We start from the raw sequence: 8,668 nt of genomic DNA on the forward strand, positions 1-8,668 counted from the left end.
CCAAAAAGTTTGAGTTCAAAAGTAGAGATCTTTACAGTGACCACGACCAGTGGCTTCCCGACAACGCTGCCTCCTCCTTGGACACAATCTTCCCTCATTGAACCTGGACATTCCTTCAAGAATTTTACCACGGTAAACTGAGAGGGGATCCACTCACCCCTTGTATCTGACCTGTGCTGAATTGTAGTGGCCCATAACTTTTGAATTTCTGAGTTAGGCTCATGTAGCAAAGCAACTCATTTCTAACAGTGTCCTACTTTTCACAATAACATATCAGTTGTGACCTTTTGCACATATTGTGTGTGTGACAATGTGGGATTAGTTCTTCTTAAACTAAACTTGTTTATTCATCTAACTTCCCACAACATTATCACAATGCCCCATACATCACAAGTTCCCTTGCCACACCATGTACAAATGTCATCTCTATCTTCATCCGCGTGGCAACAGTGCTATCTACATATCCATAACATTGATAATCTGTATACACACTGCAAGACTGCTTTCGATTATAAAAGATCAGGAGTCTGATTGACTAGCAGAGGAGGCACTTCAGCTGACACCGAGGTCCCTGCATGCTGAACCTTCACTTCGCAGCAGTCTGACATTCCGTAGGTGGTGTCCGGTTCTGGGAACCTTCGTTCTCTCCCATCAGGTAATGGGGTTGGATCGTCCCTTGAGGGGATTCTTGGCTCTACACCTACACACACTCTAGGTACACTTAGAGTACAGCCCGCTTTGTAGGAGTGCGCAAGATTACAATCATGCATATATGCATGCATATATCCATTGCCCTAGCATCATGGTAAAACATGTATTTACTATTTACTCTTTTGGTGCTTGTAATCACTTTTATTTGCTTCTGTCTCCACATTAATGCTGCACATGTATTTTTGTACAAGAGTAACATTGGTTCAATAAATATATTCAAAACATCCCCATTGTCTATTCCTTGTATAACTCTCTGAGAATAAGTAAGGACGAGTGGCTGACCAAAAGGTTCTGTACTGTTTCCAAGATCCCTGAGGGGTCAGGGTTGTCCTATTCAGTGATTGCCAGAAGCCATTCTCTCCTCTTCTAGGATAAAGCAATGTGAGCCTGCTGGTGTCTAGGTCAACATATCCTGCCGGAGTGTCCGGAATCCGTCTAAGCACCAAGCCCTTAGTTTATTTTGTCCTCAAACGTGCAGATCCTATGGATTAGTAGGGATTACACAACACGGGGCTTGCACCACCAGATATCCATGGATGTCGCTTTGTGCTTTTAGGTGCTCTATCTACCTAAAATCTCGTAATTGCTTATCTCCTTCTCTCTGGATTGAATTTTTGTGATCCTGATCTAATTATTTTATCAACATTTTCACTGATTTTCGACATTGGTTTGGGGATTTTCCTTAGGTTGTGTTTTCTCTTTATTACTGTTTTGTGCCCGACAGGCAAACACTGGAGTACAAACACAGATGGGAACGTACCAACAGGATCCGCTCTGCAACGATCCAGCACAGCATCTTGTACTTTCCTAATGGACCCAGACTTCTGCCGGGCCGGGTACGCAGCACTTTACCCCCGCTCCCTGGAGGACGCAATAAGATCTCAGAGCTGGTCCCGCAGCACGGGAGACTGCTCTGCAATGATCCAGCACAGCATCTTGCACTCTCCTAATGGACCCTGACTTCTGCAGGGCCTTGCATACAGCACTTTACCCCCGCTCCCTGGAGGATGCAATAAGATCCCAGTGCTGGTCGCCAAAGCGCAGGAGACTGCTCTGCAATGATCTAGCACAGCACCTTGCACTTTCCTAATGGACCTTACTTCTGCCAGGCTGGGCATGCAGCACTTTACCCCCGCTCCCTGGAGGACGCAATAAGATCTCAGAACAGGTCCTGCAATGCGGGACATGCACGGGCTCAGCACGGGCGAATACCGGGCCAAGACGGGCCCGTCTTAGCCCATTAGAGACTGGAGGAGGCCAGGCTGGGCCACTTCTCTTGGTTCTGACGGTCTGTCGGCTTGGTGGGTACCTAATGTGGCTATCTATAATCATCATTGTACTAACTTTGTTTGTCGGCTAGCTTGAAAGAAAAATTGTTTGTCACTGCCCAACTTCCCAAGTTGCCTTATATACTAAATCATCAAACTTCAGTAGTTTTTTGGAAAGTCTTAGCTGTGTTTAACAGCGGGATAGTATTTTTGGGTGGACTTTGTGTGAACTTTGACTAACCTGATTGACTGATACCAAATGCCAACATGTGGAAAGAAAGGCAGAGCACAGTAAAGGACTATGTAGAAAGACAGTTTCTAAGAAGGCCACAAGCTCTCGTTCATCATTGCTGAACTATTTGACGGGTGTGATGGGGGCAATAGAGAAACAAATATGCACTGTGGAAGAGACATTGAATGCCGAAGCCAGAGAAGAAAATCCAGTAGAGAGTACCCAGGCTCTAATGGGGACAGGAATTACTATTATAAATGGTTGTGTACAAAGTATATCTGCTCAGGTGTGGGTTAGTGAGGAGGAAGGAGAATACCAACCTCTTCCAAAGCGTGTGAGAAACCCAGAGGGTGGAAAGGGGACAATACATGGGAATTCTCTTGGACAAAAGACTCCGGGCTCTAAACCACAAAGGAAGGTGATGTCGATGAAGCGAAAAAAGGCACTAAACTCAAAACTAGTAGGACAGAATGCAAAACAACTAACTCTGAACGAGCCACATAGCGTAAGGAACGACTTAAGAGAAGTCTCCATTTTGAATAAAGAACTAGAACACACCCTAAAAGAATCATTAGGAAAGATGGTTGAAAGGTTAAAAAATATTGAGGTATCCCTATGGAAACTCCAGGAGAAGAATTTAGCACACACTGATCAGGGGATCAGAGAGGGTGGGATATCCACAAGGTTTAAATCGACTAACACAACAAGTATGAGACCATTGGAAGTACCAAAAATATCCACCATTAGGGAAAGAGAAGACTCAAATCAATTAGGACAGGAAAACCAGATAGGAATAAGGGGATTAAAAACTCTGCCTGGCACAGAAAACTCCTCGCAAAATCGAAATGGCCAAGGGGAAGAACAAGGAAATCAGAAGGGGATGGAGATAAATGAAACCCCCATGCACCATACCTAATTACGTTCTTATTCCACATACTTCCCAAAGGCTAAAACCGAACATACTGTTCGAGCTTTAGATCCCCAGCCTGAAGCAACTCCATATACTGTAATTCTGACAAATGTCCCGCAGCTTTCAGTTAGAGAAATGAATCCTGGGTGGCATTAAGAAATAAATCCATACATTGGTTGAGCACTAGGATTGGACTACATAGAGTACTTTTTCTGAATTCAAAATGGTTAGAAGAACGACCTTGGTGGGGAAAACTCAAAAAGCACTAATAGGGGACTGTGTGGTATTAACTTTTGGCTCCAAGTACCTGGTGAAAACAAAAATAGGCCTCGCCCAGTGGAAAGTAATTTGAGGTATAATGTCCAAACAGCCAACAGGTTTGGAAGCCTGTATAACCTAGAAGAGCAAGATTGACTGGTAAAGACATCTATACCACAAAATGTAAATAAGAATGGAGTAGCTTATGGAAAGAATAGAAAAGTATCTATCAATAGTCATCTCAAGCATTACACAGAATCAAAGCGCACCCCGGAATCTCCGCCAAAAGTGGTAGATTTTTAAGTAATGCCGGAGATAAACAAGGCAGTACCAAAGCAAATACAAAGGGCAGAGACCAATATTTTACAAGTAGGAGCATGCCAGATACCGCTATCATTGACTCTCCTTATCTCACCAGCCTCAGATGTAAATACTGTAAAAGGAACATATAGTGATAATGACAACTTTATAAAATTGGCTTTTTTGAATATCGCGAGATTGCAATCAAAGATAGGCAATCCAGTGCGGTCTGATTTTATATTGGGGTTTCATATTAAATGTCTCCAACAGACGTGGCTAAAGGAGGCTATACATATGAATGGATGTCGAACGTGTCACATGGCTGCTGTTGCAGGTAATCATGGGAGGGCAAAAGGGGGTTTAGTTATTTACATATCCAACATGCTAAATGTCAGGAAAATAACACTGAAATATGAGGAGGTATATTATCAAGTGAGGGAGTTGAATATTGGGCGAAAGCAAAGAGTGGCACTGGTAAATTTTTATAACAATGCACAGACGGACCAGATTGGAGGAATTCTGGAAAATCTCTTAAAGGCTTTGAAAACAATGCAAAGTGAAAGTGAAGGGGGTGTGTTTATTGTCTGGGGAGGGGATTTTACCATTACACTGTGCTCCAAAAATGGAATTGATGTGTGTGGTATCATGAATAAAGAAGAAAAAAGTTAAACGAGATGAGCCTTAACTCAGTGCCTTTTAAAAGTACTTTTAATGGAAGAGGACGTTTCTCAACAATAGATTATATCCTACTTTCCAATAGCCTAGCGCCTAGGATGAGGCAATTCGAAACGCATGATATTATCCTGGGTGACCATTTCCCACTGAGCGTTTTCCTGAATGTATTAATACCCCAAACAAAGCACAACCATAAAATAGTCCACGCTCCCCCAACACTTGGAAATTAATAGAAAAACTGGTTATGCCCTGAAATGTTAATGGTTGATCCACTAGAAACCACACAGAAAATCGTTGCAAAAAGTAATTCGGGAGTGGTAGCCATTTTAAGTGAAAATGCAACACATGAAATAGTTCTGACTACCTTCTAACATATTACAAGTACGGTTAATGAAGCCCTATGGGAACAAAAGTCTAATTCCATCAGAAAGCCCAAAGGATGGTTCAACTCAAAGTGTACAAAGGCATATGCATTTCTGAAAAGAATGACCCATAGCATTCCAAGAAATCCAATAGTTTTGAAAGAGGCGAGGGAGGCTTCTAACAATGCAATAAAAGAACGCAAAAATGTGGTAAAAGAAGAGCTCTGGCAGACCCTTAATGAAGCCACTGAGTCTAAGGACGGGGCGGACTTTTGGAGGGCTGTAAGGGCACCCTTCCTGGAGCTGGGTGACGCCCCAACTATTGAAATAGCGATTATGGAAGAGCAGTGGGTGGAGCATTTTTTGACATTTTTTGGCAGCTACGATTTTTAAATGCGGTTGAAACTTTAAATGAGGGAGGTGATGAAAGTATATCATTACGTCCGACAAACGTTAATTTTGGCAAGTAAAGGAGGAAAGGCACGAGGTCCTGACGGGATTCCCATGGATATATGAGTAATTTAGAGCTATGGGGTCCAATACTCGCACAAGTAATTACGGCCAGTTGCTCTTTTAAGCTCATAGAGACTTGGTCGGAATCCATTTTAGTTCCCATTTTTAAAAAGGAAAATAGACAAGTTCCCATATGTTATCGTCCGATATCTTTGTTAGATTCCTCAGAGAAAATAGCGAGTCAAATAGAATTAGAGAGACTACAAGATTGGGCAGAGGAAAATAAAACACTCATCAGACCTGCAATTTCAATTCCGTAAGGGATTGGGAACCATCGAACAAAGGCGAACAAAGTCTTAATTTGAGCCTTTTTATCGGTAAATATACTCTTTTAAAAAAGGAAGGCTATTCTTAGCGTTTGTTGACCTCACCTAAGCCTTTGACTGCGTAAGACATGAGAGGCTGTGGGGAGTCCTTCGGTAGACTACACTATTATTTATTTTTTAAAACATCTTTACCAGAATGCCAAGGATAGAGTCCATTACGGTCTGAATGGAGAATGTACGGTACCTTTTCCAATTAAGAAGGGGGTAAGGCAAGGATGTGTCCTGGCTCCTTTTCTTTTTAATCTTTAAACAAATGGCTTAGAACAAGCATTGATGAAAGCGAGAAAAGATTTTCCCATGATAAAAAGTCGAGCTATACCGGCATTAATGTATGCAGCCAATGCCGTCCTGATGTGCCGCACCCAAGTAGGCCTACAAAGATTATTGGATGGCTTTGCAGCATTTATGCAAGACTTAGGTCTAAGGGTGAATACATCAAAAACGTTTATTATGAGGTGTGGAAAAGGTAGTAATAAATGCAGATAGGTGTTTATTGACAATCAAAAAATACATTTTATCAATAGTTTTAGTTATTTGGGAATACTATTTGATTATAAAGCTACATGGGTCCAGGCTGTGAAGACGAAAAAACTTGCTCTTATGAAAACTAATGCAGCACTAGTTAATTTTTCAAAAGAATTAGGAAGGAGGCCCCCTCAAGTGCTACTACAAATCTATACGGCTAAATGTGTATCGACAGCCTTGTATGGCGCAGGATTGTGGGGATATTGTAATGTCCAACCCTTACAAGCGGTCGAAAATCAGTTCTTAAAATACATTCTTGCACGCCCGAGTAGTGTATTGGCATATGCTTGTCACATGGAACTTGAGGTTCCATTCTTAACAGACCTAATTAAAACAGTACCAATTATACTCTGGTATAGGAAATGGAGCTGTGAGGAAACCCATCTGAATCTGGAGATTCTAACTGACGTTTTGGGATTGACTGGTGTGTTAAAAATGAAATGGTTAAAATATGTCCGGGACTTTTTGTGTGACCTAGGCTACCCTGAGTTTTACAACGAGCCAAGCACAATGAATTTGATGTCAAGAAAGGAGCTGAAATCCAAATGTTTATCATTACTTGAATCATGTCTATCAAACAAAATTGCTAAGCCCACAGTATTGCATCATCAGATGATGGTAATAACTTACAGTATCCAACCTTATCTCATTTTAGTGTGTGGCTCCTTCAATAGATTGTTGTTAACAAGATTTAGATTAGACATATTTCATCGTATAACCAGCTTGCCAAACATGAATGAATGGGCTAGAGCAAACACCAATTCATGTAGGGCCTGATTCACAGTGTGTCCTAAGTTTGTCTTAAGTCTGTCTTAAGTCTGCCTTAAGTCAAACTTAAGACAAAATCCTAACTTTACTACTACTAAATGCCTTCTGTAAATACCAAAAGAACTAAGTTTAGGATTTTGTCTCAGATTAGTTCTGTGAATCGGCCCTCAGCTATTTTCTGTAAATTGTATAACCTAGAAAAGAAAAAATGGTTAGTGCCGCTTTTAAAGAAAGTTGCTTTTAAAAGATGCTGGCCGGCATTTTTAGCTTTACAGTTTTTAGAAAACGAATTTATGATATGGATCTTAACAAAGTTTCTGAAAAACGTGATAAAATGTAGAAAGTTGATAACACTGTGATGGAATATCTGCATTATAATTTTATTTCAATAGGAAAGGAGCTGATGTTTGTTAAATCTGAATAATAATGTATTTGTATGATGCGCTTTTTTGATTTTCTTAAATAGAAATCGAATAAAGCTTGTTTATTATTATTCCCATCACTGTTTTGTGCTGCATAAATACTTTACACATTGTCTCTGAGTTAAGTCTGACTACATTTGTGCCAACTATCAAAGGGTTAAGCCGATATTAATTTAGTGACTTTTGTGGTTTACTCTGACAAGGATTGTGGTTGTTGCTTGAGAAGGAGTTCTATCCCCCTCAACCAATAACCCAATTTCTTACATTGGTGTGCAGTGGTGGGATCTGGTACTTGTATTTATGCAGTGCCACTTAGTGATTTATGAAAACTAAAAATCCCTCAAATAATCTGACAAAAAAATAATTTCTGTTTTTGATTTAGCTAGTCGTCCTCTTCCCTAAATATAAGTCTTGCCTCACATCCTTTTTACTACATTGGAGATCAATCTGAACAATGCTGATAACCTCAGCAAGGTGAAGCTCCATAGGCTCTGCAAGAAGGGAGGGCTGAATGTGGGAAAGAATGCCACAAAATGGACCTCCAGGAAGCTTTCAGGGCCTTTGGGGAGGTCAAGAGGATGCAGACCACACCAGAGCACAAGAAAAGGATAACCGTCAGGATGAGGAGATGGACATGGAGGATGAGGAGGAGGAAAATGTACAGGCTACAAGCTGTGAGCTGCTGCAGCAGGAGGAGGAGGACCACTTATCCATATGAGTGAGTGAGCCCCACTGTCAGGGCAGGGAACAGTGTATCATTCAACAGCCTGTTTTCAGGTGAGTAGGAGGATAGGAGAGCTGAGAGGGAGTTACAGCTACAGTTGGTCAAGCTAGCAAGAGAGGGGGCAGCTGCAGAAAGGCCTTTAGAAGAAAGGAAATATTGCTTGGCATATGAAGCGAGTCTGAAGGAGTTGGACCTAAAAGCCAAACAACGCACAGAGTCCAGTATTATTGGTGGAAGCAATACAGTGTGAAGACAGAATATTGAGTTTAAAATATCGAGTTACACAAATATCGAGTCTGAAATATCGTGGTTCAGAAATGTTGACAGCAAGATTATTGTGGTCAAGATTATCGACTTATCGTAAGTAATATCCATTTTAAAAATATTGAAGTGTTTAATATTTTTTCCAAAAATATGGTTGTTAAAAAATCGATTTTTCAATTAATGTTATGTATTTTAGTATATATTTTAAATCTATGTGATGTATTTTTTTTGTATAAGAATAGTTTGTATTTTTAATAAATGTGTTACATTTTTAGTAGTTATGTTTTTTTATTTTCTTATTTTGCGTTTTTAGTTCTTTAGCGGGTTGTGGGTTTATAGGGGAATAGGGTGGGTAGTAATTTCAATGTATTAAATTAATTGATTATTTTTTAATATTTCTTTAAATGAGC

Source organism: Lissotriton vulgaris, chromosome 7 (assembly GCF_964263255.1).
Source record: "Lissotriton vulgaris chromosome 7, aLisVul1.2, whole genome shotgun sequence".
Classification (NCBI taxonomy): Eukaryota; Metazoa; Chordata; class Amphibia; order Caudata; family Salamandridae; genus Lissotriton; species Lissotriton vulgaris.